Here is a 14,691-nt window from a genome sequence, read left to right on the forward strand (position 1 = left end):
TGTCCCTCCCTCTCCAAAATAAATAAATTAACTTTAAAACACATGTACCCATTTCAGGTCCTTCGCTTTAAATCTTTTTCAGTTATGGGGCACCTGGGTGCCTCAGTCGGTTGAATGTCCGACTTCGGCTAAGGTCACGATCTCATGGATAGTGAGTTCGATCCCCGTGTCAGACTCTGTGCTGACAGCTCAGAGCCTGGAGCCTGCTTCATATTCTGTGTCTCCCTATCCCTCTGCCCCTTCCTGCTCATTCTCTGTCTCTTTTGCTCTCTCTCAAAAATAAATAAATATTGAAAAAAAAATTTTTAATGTTTTTTAGTTGTGTTGTCAATTGGAAATTACTGGCTTCCATTTCTCAGTGTCAGGGACAGCAGGCATGAAGGATTTTCAAATTTAAACTGAACTTTCTCAAGTCATTTTATCTTTATCTTTCCACTCTCCAATTCTGCCATTTACAGAAACCCTAAGTAAAGAAGATGAAGACAAACTACAAAGATCCATTGTTTTTTGAAAATCACTGTGGCATTGGGTAAGCATGCCTCCGTTCTCATTGTCATTTTCTGCATGAAACTGGTTAGCAGATGGGTGATTGAGAAATCTTGACAGATGTCGTGAAGGTGGGAGCCTGAAATCAAACCTCACACAAGAAGGGCCTGATGACGTAAGGGACACTTTGATCTGTTTGTCTGCAGTGTGTGTGGCCAGTACAAGTTTACGGCTGGCCAGCAGTATGGCAAGAAGAACACCACTTAAGGAGCAAAATGCCATATTGTACTAGGAGGAAGGAATAAGAATATCTGGGATTCACCTCTAGGAAACAAGGAAATGATGGTTTTTCCTTATTATTGGCTATACACTATGTGACCATCAACACTGTCTGGTCCCTGGGGCTGTTGGCCAGTTGTAACTTGTCCACTGAACACAGCTCTGGGTGTACCATCCATCTACTCAGAATCCTTCCGTCTCACCACCTTGGGGCAGTGTTTAACTGCCTTGGTCTGATATTTAGAACCCTGGGCAACTGGGTTCCAATTAGTTACTCAAGCATTACAGACACTGGAATGCTGGGCATTGGTGGATGAATAAAATTGCCTTGGCAAAGATGGATAAGGAAGCAGGGAATCCAGGTGCAAGGCAGAGACAGGCAAAAGTCTGGAACTTTGGAAGAGCAAGGTGCATCTGGAGAATGGTAAGTTATACAGTGTGACTGGAATATAAGATACGTGGAGGGACCCAGGAAAGATGAGCTCTCAAAGAGAGGTAGGGTGGTGCAGTGTAGGGTCTTGTGAGCCATGCGGATGAGGCTGAGTTTTATTCCTGTAGCCACTGGAATAAGCAGCAAAGGATTTTGCAAAGAAAGGTGTTATTATCAAGGCTGGCTTTTAGAAAGGTGACTGGCAACCCATGGAGGTCCCGATTGAAATTGCCAGAAAAGGCCAGATAACTGCCAGAAGTCTTCTCAAACACTGTAATTCCACAAAAACATTTTACATTTGTTAGAAATTATGGAGATTACCAAGTGGCCCAAGACATCATGGTGAAAATATTTAGACAATTGGCAAACTCCTCTTTCTCTATATGCTATTTCCAAAGGAGATAATCTTTAATCCTCTCTTCCATCCAAATTATTCCCTGTCTTGGAAAAAAAATGCCAAAAATGTTTGGGAAAATGCACTCCACCCGTGTTTTTTGGAAGGGCTGGTTATTTAGCTTCTACGTGAGCCAAATTTTAATCCACAGGAATTTTCTTAGAAAAGCGATATTGCCAAAATGTTCCTCCAGTACAATTCTGGTGGGAACCCGTGGAAGGTGAATGTAAATTGCTGTCCTAGATTGTAAACGGGGAAGGAGAATCTTAACCACACGAAATGCGAAATAATAAAAATGGGTTTTGAAGTACTTGACACTTTGTTAGTCCATGTTGAAAATTCAGAACTACTCAAAAAGCAGGAGGACTTCAGAGCTTACATAATCTAGATTTCTACCAGGTGCTTATTTGGTGATGGAGATTCTTCAAGAACATTCCATAAATATTTTTGAGCACTATGTGGAGCACTGCACACATTTTGGTGAATAACACAGACGCAGTCCCTGCCCTCATGGAGTTTACATCTAAAATAAAGATACAAAAAGACAAAGGGACACTAATGATAAGATATCACATAAGAATAACAACTCTGGTGTTAAAGAGCTTTGGTGAAGGAAGTACACAGTGTTATGAGACCATAGAGGGTAAACTGGGGGTGGAGGGATGGGGCCACAGCCTTGAAGAAAGTGAAGGTAACATCTGAAGCATAAGCAGGACTTAGCCCAGCAAGACATGGGCCAGGAAGACCAGAGTGGGTACGAGTGTGAACGGCTTTCTACGACAAAGACCCAGGGTCAAGAGAAAGAAATGCATTTAGCAAACCACATAGTTCATCCCAGCTGGAATTTATATGTATACTATGTGTGTGGAGGTGAGGGTGGTGTGCAGGTGGAAAGGTGGGATATGATGAAGCTGGAGAGGTAAGAACGGACAGATGCCACCAAGTTTTATGATACTCGTAATGGAATTTGGTGTTTACCCCAAGGGCATTAGAGAACCATTGACTGCTTTTAAGCTTTTAAGCAAAGATCCATATTTGAATCTCGGAAATGTCACTCTGACCATGGAGTAAAGAAAGGATTTGTGGATGTGGGCAGGGTGGAGGCAGGATGCCCAGTGTCAGAGGATGTGATAATCCTCAAGAGAGGCAATGGAAGCCTCAACAGAGAGAGTGGAAACGAAGACAGAAAGAAGGAAATGGATTTGAGAGGTATTTACAGAGAAGAGACAAGACTCTATAACTGTTGCTCAGCCTAAGGTAGAAAGGGGAGGTAAGGGTGACCCCCAGATTTCTGGCTGGGTTCGTGGGAATGGCTACTGACAGAGGGCCCTGAGAGAGGAGAAACAGATGAAGGGGTGAAAACAAGGGGGTTCAGATTCATTCCTGTTAAGTTTAGTGTGTCTGACGGACATTCAGAGAACCTAACAGGCCACTGGGTATATGGAGCTGGACTGAGGTTTGAGTCGTTAGTGATAGGGTTTGGAGTGATGGGGGTCTGGAGCCAAGGGCCAAGAATGAATTATTGAGATGTCTTTGGTGCAAAAAGGGGACAGGACTCTTAGGCAGAAAGTGCTGCCCCCTACCTTGAGGAGAGACTGGTTATACACTTGGGAGTTGGGGGAGATAAAGTCAAGAGGAAGTTTCCAAAGAGGTTTTCATATGCTAAAGAAGATTCAATATACTGGAGGCCTACCTATTGTCAAGCTAGGGTTGTTTTCCCTCAAGCAAAGTATTAACATTAAGATAGTAAGGAGTTCCTAGAGAAATATGCTCCCTGCTTAAGTATTGTCAATGGGCAGCAGGTTATAAGGAAATTTAATTGTATCTGCCATTTCCTTCTGCCTTTGTTTCCCACACAATTAGCATACAGATGGTCATGGGAGACAATGCCTGTACAGAATGCTTAAGTCTTCTTGGTAGCAGAACTCCTAAGCATTGACTAGTACTGCTTAAAATGGCCCATGTCTCAGTCCTTGGTACCACAGCCTAATGATCCACAAAATCTATTCCACCCCATATCTAGGATCCTAACAGCATCCATATCTTTCATCATACATAGAATCATCTGTCTCCCCTCAAATAAATCACAGATTTCAATTACTTTACCCTCAGAGCTCATCTTGAGTCCATCATTCTTCACCTATATTTCTGATCTGAAGAAAGCTATACAAATTTTGTGACATTATCTACCCACATAAAGGCACAAAAGGAGAATCCAAATGAGTAAAATCAGGACATGTGGTTTCAGAAAAATAGCTGAGTTATGTTTTAAGGGGATTTATTTAGGTCATCTGATACTTAATTTAAACTGCATGCTTCCTACTCGCCTTTTAATTAATTCATCTTTTTAGCCTGCCCTGACATGGTCAGAACTTATTTAGGATCCCTTGTTCCCAAAGATCAAATTGCTTTTCTAAAGTACATTGAGTTTCTAAAGCTTGGCATCTCTGAGCTTCTGGTGCCAATACAAAGAGCACATACATATCCCAACAATCCGTGGATTGTTGTTAGTGAGAGGCAACGGTCCCGGCCTTTGGGAGGAAGGGCACAGCACATTTCTTCATAGCGGGAAGTGATGGAGCTATTATTACTTTCAAGACATCCCTGGTTTGTCCATTCAGAGAGGCACAAGTCAGGCTCTGTGACCCATTCAAAGGATGAGGCTGTGAAAGTGGGTCTCCTGGTAACACTTGGACTGCCAGGCCTTCCCTTGCATCCACCCAGCAGCAGAAGGTTCCCAGCACTGGAGAGTTTGTTAACCCTGACCTCTCCTGTCACCATGGAAACACAACACAGCCTAGGGAACTTCCTCTGTGATTATCATTCAAACTGTGAAAGAATAGAATAGAATAAATAGAATAAAATAGAATAGAATAGAATAGAATAGAATAGAATAGAATAGAATAGAATAGGAAAAACACCCGGAAAACTTCATTGCTCATTTCAAGTTGCTATTCTGTAGAACAAAGGAACTCCCGGCAATTTCTTTGAAAGTTTGGTGTGGGGGTGGAAGGGGTGCAGATAGGATGGGAAGGAGGAGTCTGGCCAAGAACTGCTGAGGCAGCTTAACAACTCCTACTCTGTCAGGAGTTGAGGCTTACCTGTAGTCTATTAAAGTAGCTGGAATAACTTACAATTATCCCCAAAAGAATAAAACAGTTAGGAATACACTTAATCTAGCAGGTGAAAGAGCTGTACTCTGAAAACTATAAAACACTGATAAACGAAATTGAAGATGACACAGACAAATGGAAAGATATTCCATGGGCATGAATTGGAAGAATTAATATTATCAAAATATTCTTAAATCAATCTACAGATTCACTGCAATCCCTATCAAAATACCAAGTGTATTTTTCACAGAACAAGAACAAACAATACTAAAATTTGTATGGTTGCATGGAACCACAAAAGATCCCACATAGGCAAAGAAATCTTGAAAAAGAAAAACAAAATGAAGTATTACATTCCAAATTTCAAAATATACTACAAAGCTTTAGTAATCTAAGCAGTATGGTACTGACGCAGAAAGAGACTCATAGATCAATGGAACAGAACAGACAGCCCAGAAATAAAGCTATGCTTATATGGTCAATTAATCTATGACAAACAAGAATATACAGCAGGGAAAAGACAGTATCTTCAATAAATGGTGCTGGGAAAACTGGGCCACTTTCTAACATCACACACAAAAATAAACTCAAAATGGATTGAAGACCTACATATGACACCTGAAACCATAAAAATCCTAGAAGAGAGCATAGGCAGTAATGTCTTGGACATGGGCCATAGCAACATTTTTCTAGGTATGCCTCCTGAGGCAAGGGAAACAAAAGCAAAAATAAATTATTGGGACTACATGAAAATAAAAAAAATTTCACACAGTGTTGGAAACCATCAATGAAATAAAAAGGCAATCTACTGAATTGGAGAAGATATTTTCAAATGATATATTTAATATCCAAAATATATAAAGAACTTACACAACTCAACACCAAATAAACAATATGATTAAAAAATGGACAGAGGACCTGAAAAGACATTTTTCCAAAGAAGATATACAGATGGCCAACAGGCACATGAAAGGTTGCTCAACATCACTCATCATCAGGAAAATGCAAATCAAAACCACAATAAGATATCACACTATACCTGTAAGAATGGCTAAAAGGACAAGATATAACAGGTATTAGACAGAATGTGGAGAAAAAAGAACCTTCCTTCACAGTTGGGAATGTAAATTGGCAAAGCCACTGTGGAAAACAGTATTGAAGATAGAAATATCATATAACCCAACAATTCCACTACTGGGTATTTACCCAAAGAAAACGAATACATCATCTGGAAAAGATATAGCACCCCTACATTTATTGCAGCATTATTTACAATAGCCAAGAAATGGAAACAACCCAAGCGTCCATTGATAGATAGATAAGTGGATAGGGAAGATGTGGTTTGTGTGCATAATATTATGCAGCCATAGAAAAGTATGAGATCATGCCGTTTGCAACAATATGGGTGCACCTAGAGGGTATCATGCTAAGAGAAATAAGTTAGATTGAGAAGGACAAATGCCAATGGTTTCACTCATCTGTAGAATAAAAATAATGAACAGACAAACAAAAAGCAAAATCAGACACATAAAGACAGAGAACAGACCGATGGGTGCCAGAGGGGAGGGGGTGGGAGGATGGGCCAAATGGGTGTAGGGGAGGGGGAGATAGAGGCTCTAGCTATGGAATGAATGAGTCATGGGGATGAAAGGTTGGGTTAGGGAATATAGACAGTGACATTGTAATAGCATGCATGGTGACAGATGGTAGCTACAGTAGTGGTAAGCAGAGAAAGGAGTGGAATCACTATGTTGTATACCTGAAACTAATGGAACATTGTGTTTCAACCACACCCCCCTCCCCCCCCAAAAAAAAACAAAAACAAAAACAAAACATAACAAAAACCCAGAAGCCAAATACATAAACAAAGTACCTAGAATAATGATGCTATCCTTAATACCATTTGACATGAGTTGGATTTTCACCTATAGGTTGCTAACTAAACAACAATCATTATTATTATTTCCCCATCACCCCCTTGAATTGGAACCAGAATTTGATAGCAATGAAAGAGGTTTGATTTCCATGTATAGTAGGATTGCTCCCATAGAGCTGGAAGGAACCGTAGAAAGATCTAGTTTCCAGTCCATGAACTGCTTGGAACCGCGGGCGAAATATACTGTGTGTGTGCACGTGTCCCTGAAAACTGGGCTCGCAGGCTTTCCCCATAATTCTACATCCAGGACAAATTAATGAGAACGTACCTTCCTTTAACAGACCAGTAATATGAAGTCCAAAGAGATCACGTCCTCTTGCGTACTCTCTTCCTTCTGTTGCTCCTCTTGCTTCTTTCTCTGCCTCTTCCTCCTCCCTCTTTTTCTCTTCCTGAAGTGACAAAGCTGCATAGTTAGAATTTTGCATTGGTCTGAGTTAACGTGAAACAAGAGTGTTGAGTGCCACAGGCGAGGCCCAGGGAAGACAAAGGGTGGGAATGAAGCTGGAAGGATGCCCGGACTCACAGTGAAGCCAGAGAATCTAGACATAGACTCATGATTTCAGAAACGCACTGTGGGTTTTGACCAACAATTACTGGCTGAGGCCCTGGCAGCCCAGGCGATCAGGACCTGGTGTGTTCTTTATATGTGTGACCTAGGCCACTAGTTGCCTTGCTGAGGGAGTCTTCCCTCTGCCTTCAGGAGTGCAGGAGATCAGCAAGTGCTGAGGCCGGGTGCCCCCAGCTTCTCCAGGGAGAGAATGAGACTGGAGACCTCTGAGAGTTCTAGGAGCTCCTGCCTGAGTTTGTGCCCTTTGAAGAGTAGAAAAGACGCACTTGGCTCACCTTGATGAGGTGAAGGTAGTGTGCTTTCATTTGTGAGGTCTTATCACGTGCTGCTCTTGGTTCTAAACCTTGAACTCCCTAGGCTTGCTGATACAGAGAACACACCCCATGGGCTTTGGAGTCAGATGTGTGTCCATCCGTTGGAGTAGTGGCTTCAACACGGCTGGCCTAGGGCAAGACTCATAATCTCTTTAGCCCTTGGTTTCCTCATGTGCCACGTGGCAACCACAATAATGCCTATTTCAAGGGATGGTTACAAGAGCCAAATAAATAAATGCACGTAATGTGTCTGACGTGGAGTCTAGCATTTAGTGATGGCTTCCAACTACCTCTCACCCTGCGTCTGGCTGTTTCAACAACACAGACTGGTTCATAATGTAGAGAATTATGGAGGAAGTTTTCTGTGCTGTTTGCTCTGAACTTAAGGATACAAAACAATATTCAAAAACCATATTCAAGGCTCATTAAGTCTTTGCTTTTTGTTGAGCTTCTTAGGTAAAAATCAATGAGCGGGTCTGGCAAGAAATTTGTTGTCACTACATCCACGGTTACAAAGCACTCTGTGACTTCAGCAAATGCTTCAGGAAGCATTTTCTAATGTTTTCTGACTTGTCAACTCCTTTTATAGTAAAATCTTGCAAACCCTCTTAGGAAGTTTAACAATTGTTCTATCATTTTTACATGATATATATTAAAATGTTATTTTAAAAGGAAAATAGATATATTTTAGATCCATGTTCTAAATTCTTAAGCTAGGTGCTGAGAATTTGTGTATTTATTGTATTATTATCTACTTCTTTGTATTCTCTAAATATTCTAACATAAGAAAATATTATGCCAATATTTTACTCTTCAGAGTCTAATAATTATTTAAGGAGAAATTTTTTTATAATATCAAGTGATATACACTCTTTGATTTACTTTAACTTAATTCTATGTGAAAAGGAATAATTTATGGACAAATAAATCTTAGTATGACTTGATATCATATTTGACTTTAGGACCAAAAATATATTAAAACGAATTGGAGCCTTTCCTATCTTGGTATTTGGAAACTTCTCTTTTGTATTTACAAAACATTAACTGGTATCGTTTTTAGATGTATAGAATTTTCAGGTTTTTATATTTCCCTTCAACTTTCTGTATTTCAACAGTGGAATTCCTTACAAATTAAACAATGGATGACTAAGAGTAAAAACAATATAAAACAGTATATGGGTCAAAAATATTGCTGCAGCTACAGGGGTTCGATGTGAGATAAACATCTGAGTGAGCCATGAAAGCCTTCATCTGATGTCTACCAAATCCTATGTGTTCAGAGACCTGGACATAGGGACCAACAATGACATGACCTCCCTTTAAATTTTTTTCCATGTCCCTCCTATTCTAGGCTCTCAGCATTGGATGAGATTTTATTCTTGTTATCTCCAATGGCTACACCAAGTGTAGCATGGTGTAGATATTCCGTAAGTGTTAGGGATTTAATGGACTTGAATGAATTTCCACTGAGTAGCAGATCAGACAGTAGATGTAGGGAAGGCAAGAGTTACAAATCAGAGTCAGTGATAATCTGGAACTAGAATCATAGAAACCTAGTGTTGCAACTATCGGGCATGGGAATCAGAAGGAGTACTCAGGTATCTGGCAGGCACCCGACACTAGACCCACACCCACAGGAACAGGACAGAAGGCAATGCACCTGACCTAGATGCAATTCTGGAAGAAACAGCACTGTCTTGTTCAATAAGCATTGTTCCTACGGGACATGATGGTAACTGTTCACTGATAGGGAAATAGTGAAGCAGAAGGAATGGGCAGTCTCACCTGACAGATGGAACACACTGACCAGAGGTGAGGGATTGCTCCTAAGTCCAGCAGTTGATTAGTAAAAGTATGATTCAGGGACCAATACTAAGTCCTTGCGAGGGAGGTTGGTAAAAGTGAGGCAAGGGTTTGAAGTGAAGAGGAGTGGAGAAGGCAAATTTACTAGCAGCAAGAATAACGATGCCGAGCTAACAGGTGCCAATCACCAATCTCTGCATCATGATGTCTGACTTGATCCCGGAAGTGTGGTTGGGGCTGGACCTGCAGGTTGCCTCCGCAGTGACAGGAGAGGAAGGAGACAGAGGTTAGGAACAAGGCTCGGTCAAATGAGAGCTCTCTGTGCTGGTTCTTGTCTTGTTTCCTGAGGCCAATCATTTTAACTGATGTGTGAATAGCTCTTTGAACTTACTCTGTATTGTAAGACTTGTTGAGTGAGTGTGTTATAGACTCAACACCGACTGTTAAGGCAATAAAAGTTTATGCTGAGAGTAAAAGATTTCTAAGACTTAGGTAAATGACACATAGGCATCAATTTATATCCTAAGCAATTAGGCTTCATAAACTACTTTTTGTTTTGCATATTTTGAAGCTATTCCATTAGGTGCGTACAAGTTTATAATTACAGTATCTTTGTGATGAATTGTTCCCTTTATCATTAGTTCATGACCTTTCTTCATCCCTTACAATTATTTTTCCCACAGAATCCAGAATCTATTTTTTTCTGGTGCAAACGTAGCTGGAGCACTTGCTTCTGATTCGTGGCTCTCTGGTGTAACTTACTCTGCTATTGTAGTTTGAAAGTGTCTGTATCCTCGTTTTTAAGTGTGTTTCTTGTAAACATCACGTAGCTGACAAACTGATACTCTTTGTTTTTTCAAGAAAGTTTTATTTCATTTACATTGACTGTGATTAAGGAGATACATGAATTCATCTCTGTCACTGTATTTTGTGCTTATATTAATTCTTCATCCTGCTTTGTATATTTGATCTCCTTCCAATTTCATTTGGAAGAACTTTTTTAATTAATCTTTTTCTTCAACATATTTGGAAGCCATCTATTCCATTTCCTTTAAAATTACCCTGAAACAAGTCTCTATCCTCTTGCCAGAAAAATACAAAGACCTTACAAATTGTAATTTCACTAGCTCTTCTCCATTACGTCATTTGCTACATCACTTTTATACTCCCAAATGAGGCACTGTCATTTTATTGTTTTATACAGTAACTGTACAGACTTTTTCACATTTCTACTGGTTCCACTGCTAACCATTCTTCCTGGCATTTCACGTCCATCCTTCTCATTGAAATTTCTTCTTCCTGAGGTTCAACCTTTGGAAGTTCCTCCAGTGAGACTCTCCTTCAGTGATCAACTCTGTTCTTTTGACTGCACAAAGATGTCTTTGCCCTTCTTCTTAAAGAATAGTTTAGTAAAGGGTGAAATTACATGTGGATAGTTAACTTGCTGTCAGCATATTGAAGATACCGGCTCTTGCATTTATTACACTGGGTTTACATGAATTTGATCCCCATGTTCACTAATTGGCTGCAATTCAAAATAAGGAGGTTTTTTTTGTTTATTATTTATTTTGAAAGAGACAGAGCACAAGTGGGAAGGGGACAGAGAGAGAGAGAGAGGGAGAACCCCAAGCGGGCTCTGTGCTAGCAGAGCGGGGCTCAAACTCACAAAACTGTGTGATCATCACCTGAGATGAAATCAAGAGTCGAATGGTCAACCAACTGAGCCACCCAGGCACCCCCAAAGTAAGAATTAAAAAAAAAATCAATCTGCTATCGCCTACACTGTAATGGAATCCAAATTTATGTTTAATATAGCAAATCTATTAAAATTATCATTTATAGCCCTCATCCTTAAAAAAATAAAAGGCTTTGAATTGACTATTCAAATCTGAGAAATTCTTCAGGGACAAATTTCAAGAATTTAGTTATGAAGATACAGATTTATATAGCCTTAAGAGGAAGGTAGCTCTTTATTGAACATTTTCCTTGAAACTTCCAATCTTGGAAAAAGCAGTAGCAGCATAGGAGAAGGACATCGTTTTAGTATGTCGAATGTCAGTGTCAAATGACTTAATATTAGGCTGCGGCTTTAATGTAAAATGTGCACTAATAAACAAGTAAATTTGGTGTAGATTTTCAATAAATACTTAGAGTCAGCATAAAACTATTTAAGACAAGTTTAAAACTCAAGTAACATTTCTGTACATTCTTTTTTCTTTTCTTTTCTTTTCTTTTTTTAGTGAGAGAGAAAGAGAATGTGCGCATGCACGGGTTGGGGAGGGATGGAGGAGGGAGAGAGAGAATCTTTATTATTCTAATTTTTACTTTCTTTTTTTTTAAATTTAAATTCAAGTTAGTTAACATATAGTGTAGCATTAGTTTCAGGAGTAGAACCCAGTGATTCATCACTTACATACAACACCCAGTGCTCATCTCAAGTGCCCTCCTCAATGCCCATCCCCCATTTAGCCCATCCCCCCACCCACCTCCTCTCCAGCAACCCTCAGTTTGTTCTTTGTATTTACGAGTCTCTTATGGTTTGCTTCCCTCTAGTTTTTATCTTATTTTTCCTTCCTTTCCCCTATGTTCATCTATTGTGTTTCTTAAATTCCATATAAGAATGAAGTCACATGTTGCAAATAGCAAGATTTCATTCTTTTTGATTGTTGAGTAATATTCCATTGTGAATATCATGAGTAATATTCCACATCGTCTGTATGGGAGAAAGAGAATCTTAAGCAGGCACTCAATGCACAGCCCAATGCACGGCTCAATCCCACATCCGTGAGATCATGATCTGAGCAGAAATCAAGAGTCAGATGCTCAACAGACTGAGCCACCCAGGCACCCCTCTGTACATTCTTAATGTACTTTCCACTTCTCATATTACACTTCTCTTTTTTCTTATGCCAGACGGGAAGGAGTCACCCTTTCTCTCTTTGCAAATGTTCTTTCTGCTAACTGACTATAACTGCCAAAAAACAAATGTAATAGAGTCAAATATGTATTTGATTTATTAGTCTAGGTGGTTCTTTCTTAAAGAGAAATAGACATTTATGGTTTAAGGCCCAGTTAAGGTTCGCTTTCTTCCTTTTACATTTCTTCTTTCCTTCCTTCCTTCTTTCTTTTTTTTTCTTTTTTTTTTGTTGTTGTTGTTTTTGAGACAGTATATGCGATTCACCTTTTGTTTAAAAACACAAACGAAAAACCTCTGTGCCTGTTGGGCTGGCTGGCTTTCCATTCTACTGCACTTAATTTAATAAAACTGTTTCATATCTGCTGAAACACAAAGTATAATGGCTGATGCAAAAGCAGAACTCAGCAATAGGACGTTCGGGTAAAAGCTGGGGAAACCGAGGAGGCTTCACAAAGTACGTCAATCACATAGCAAGTGAGTTGTACATTAAGTGAGAGAGGAGACTCCTGCTTTCTCGTGCCTTCTATTTCATCCATCATGAAGCCTCACGCACCCACTTTTTATTCACTTTCCCCTCTTCACGTCCATGGTCATTACTGTTGTCAACACCATCTTTGTTAGTTGCTTCAGCCCAAGCTTGCTGCTTTTCAACCTGCTCTACACATGACCTAAAACACACTTGACCTGACCAGCCACAATCCTGTTTAAAATCCTTGGTTTTATTATTACTTTTCTACCCTTTGAGTGTCTGGCACATAGTGGTTGCTAAATAAACGTGTGTGTATTTTTAACGAGATAAGAGAAGAAAAAAGGAGAAGAGAAGTAATGGAAAGATCAGTAGATTAATTCACTTAATGAATATGGGAACTCCCACTACGTGTCCTGCACCGTGCGTGGTGCTCCCGAGGGTGAACATAATAGATACAGGGTTCCTGTCACAGGGAGGCTTCGGGCTCACTCGTTCCGTGTAAACAACTAAAAGGCTAAAGTGCCCAGGCAGTGACTACGTATGGGGTATTGTCCTAAATGTTCTATGGAAGTGATCTCACCTGGTCTTCACAACCATCTCCAGTGAGTTAGGCACTCTTATTATGCCCATTTTGTTCAGGAGACCACCGGGGCATGGCAAGGTTAAGGCAAACTTGACGGACAGACCAGAACCCTTTTTTTAATTCAAATCTATAACACACGGCCAGCATCCAGTTCATTAGAACAGACCAACGATTTCTGAAGTGGTAAGGGGATGTTGTACAGCAGAGGCATCACCGAGCAACCAAAGAGAACTGACTTCCAGGGTTAGGTGCGGCTATGTCTGTGCTGGATTTTCAGAAGCCTCCAGAATTCCTGGTGCATAGTAGGAAGGGGATTCATTTCTGTACCCCTTAGCCTTCTGCATAAAACACGGTGACCAAGTTTGCTCTCAGTCCAGGATTTTCAGCTTAGAATTTATCCAACTACCTATTTTGTATTTTTTTTTTGAAATCTTTAAGTTTCCAGTTTTAATACCTACTGTATTTGTTCTTTTTTTTTTCTTAAAGAACAATTTTTTTTTAATTTTTTTGAAATCTTTAAGTTTCTGGTTTTAATACCTTACTGTATTTGTTCTTAAATTATACCCTTTGAAAAAAAATCATGTTTATTAATCTTTTAATATTTTTTAAATGTCTTAATAGTCATTATCCTTAATATATTTTTACGTTTATTTATTTATTTTCGAGAGAGAGACAGAGAGAGCGAGTGAAGGAGTGGGGGGAGGGAGGAAGGGAGAGAAGGAGAAGGAGAGAGAGAGAGAGACAGAGACAGAGACAGAGACAGAGAGAGAATCCCAAGCAGGCTCTGCACTGATAGTGGGGCTTGAACTCATGAACTGTGAGGTCATGACCGGAGCTGAAACAAGACTCAGATGCTTAACCGGCTGAGCCACCCAGGTGCTCCTATCCTTAATATTTTCTTCCTTATTATTATTCACTTATTTTTTTTACTATCTTTCAATTAAACTTTTAAAGATACTTTGTACTTTCCACCTCACATTTCTGAATTTGCTTCATTTTTTGCTCTTCTCAACCATGTCCCCAACTTTATCTAATTTTATTGTTTCAATAAAGTGGTTAATTAAACGGGGTTAAATCTTATGCCTTTGTGAGACTTTAATCTCGACTCTTGCATAAATGAGGGGAAAAGGCCTCGTGGAGCATGAATCCCAGGACGTGCTTCTGGGGATGATTTGCGGTGAGCCAGTCCTGAAGGCAGAGAGCGGTGTGGGCCGGGCCTTGTGTGCCAACGAGGGGCGAGGGGAGTGGGGAGCCCTGAGCGGGTGCATCAGGAAGCCCGGCTCTTGCCCAGGTTCTTTCACTAACTGCCCTTGTGACCTCTGGCAGACCCCTTCCCTCCTCTTCTCAGCAGGAGCAGGAAGGGGCTGAAATAAATCATTTCCAAATGGGTCTTTCCAGC

The 14,691-nt window shown here is 40.2% G+C and overlaps 1 long non-coding RNA gene across 1 annotated transcript in view; it reads left to right on the plus strand.

Moving 5' to 3' along the window:
- Positions 1-14,691, plus strand: part of LOC125910102 (uncharacterized) — a 238,765-nt gene that overhangs the window by 128,944 nt on the left and 95,130 nt on the right. The window lies entirely within an intron of this gene.

Source organism: Panthera uncia, chromosome D1 (assembly GCF_023721935.1).
Source record: "Panthera uncia isolate 11264 chromosome D1, Puncia_PCG_1.0, whole genome shotgun sequence".
Lineage (NCBI taxonomy): Eukaryota > Metazoa > Chordata > Mammalia > Carnivora > Felidae > Panthera > Panthera uncia.